This window comes from Salvia hispanica, chromosome 1 (genome assembly GCF_029641045.1).
Source record: "Salvia hispanica isolate PSC_SH4W2 chromosome 1, Shi_PSC_v1, whole genome shotgun sequence".
NCBI lineage: Eukaryota > Viridiplantae > Streptophyta > Magnoliopsida > Lamiales > Lamiaceae > Salvia > Salvia hispanica.
In genome coordinates, this window is record NC_142692.1 from 41,450,811 (window position 1) to 41,451,930 (window position 1,120).

Sequence of the window (1,120 nt, forward strand, 5' to 3'; positions counted from 1 at the left end):
GATTCAATTTCCAATTTAGAGCTATTATATGCTCCATGCATCTTTAATTCAAAATTCGAATATGTTAATTCTCATTCTTCAGAAAAATGAAATAGAGGACATATATGTAATTTTAATTCTTCCACTATCCATAACTTAATATTTTATGTATTAATTAATACTGTTATTTACCAATTTAACATTATGTGGTTGGCCATGTGATTGTTTAGCATCACTATACCACGAAATAGCAACAAATACCAAACACCTTCTAGAAAGCTAGAAGCATTAATTCATCCTAAAAAAACAAATAAAATCACCTTATGCCAACCTCAGAAATATCTGACCCAAAATTTGTCAAATCTATATATACACACAATTTTAGTGCAGCAACAATGGCAACTCATGTTCTAGTCCTCCCCTATCCGGCGCAGGGCCACATCAACCCGGCCCTCGCCTTCGCCAACCGCCTCGCCTCCATGAGCCTCTCCGTCACCATGCTCATCACCACTGACTTGATCAACAAAGCAACTGTCTCATCTCAATCCTCCTCTGTCTCCATCGCCTGCATCTCAGACGGCAAGGAGTCCGTCGAGGGCGTGGAGTCCTTCGGGGCCTACTTCAAGCGCTTGAAGGCCGTGCTCTCGGCCAACCTGGCCGAATTCATCGACCACAACCCAGCCAAGCTCCTCGTCTACGACTCCACGATGCCGTGGGCCATGGACCTGGCCCGGCCCCAGAGCTTGCTCTGCGCGCCGTTTTTCACGACGTCTGCGGCCGTGTCTGCGATTTTCTACCATTTGAAATATGGGGGTTTGAAGTATCCTTATGAGGAATGTGAAGAGGTGAGGCTGCCTTCGCTGCCTTGCCTCGGGGGAAAGGATTTGCCTCTCTCTCTAAGTTTATGAATGAGAGGCAGACGGTTTTGAATTTGCTTTGTGATCAGTTCTTGAATATCGAGAAGGCGGATTGGATCTTCATCAACACGTTCGATATGCTCGAACGAGAGGTGCGTGTTACAAATTATTGTCTTCGATCGTCTAATGATATGCAATGAAAATAATGGATGAAAATTTGTTCTTGATTTATAACAAATAGGGCTAATTGCTGAAAAAACCTTAAAGACCAAATTTTGATTGCA

The 1,120-nt window shown here is 43.3% G+C and overlaps 1 pseudogene; it reads left to right on the plus strand.

Moving 5' to 3' along the window:
- Window positions 1-374: 374 nt before the first annotated feature.
- Window positions 375-887, plus strand: LOC148933827 (mogroside I-E synthase pseudogene; annotated as a pseudogene).
- The last annotated feature ends 233 nt before the right edge of the window (window positions 888-1,120 follow it).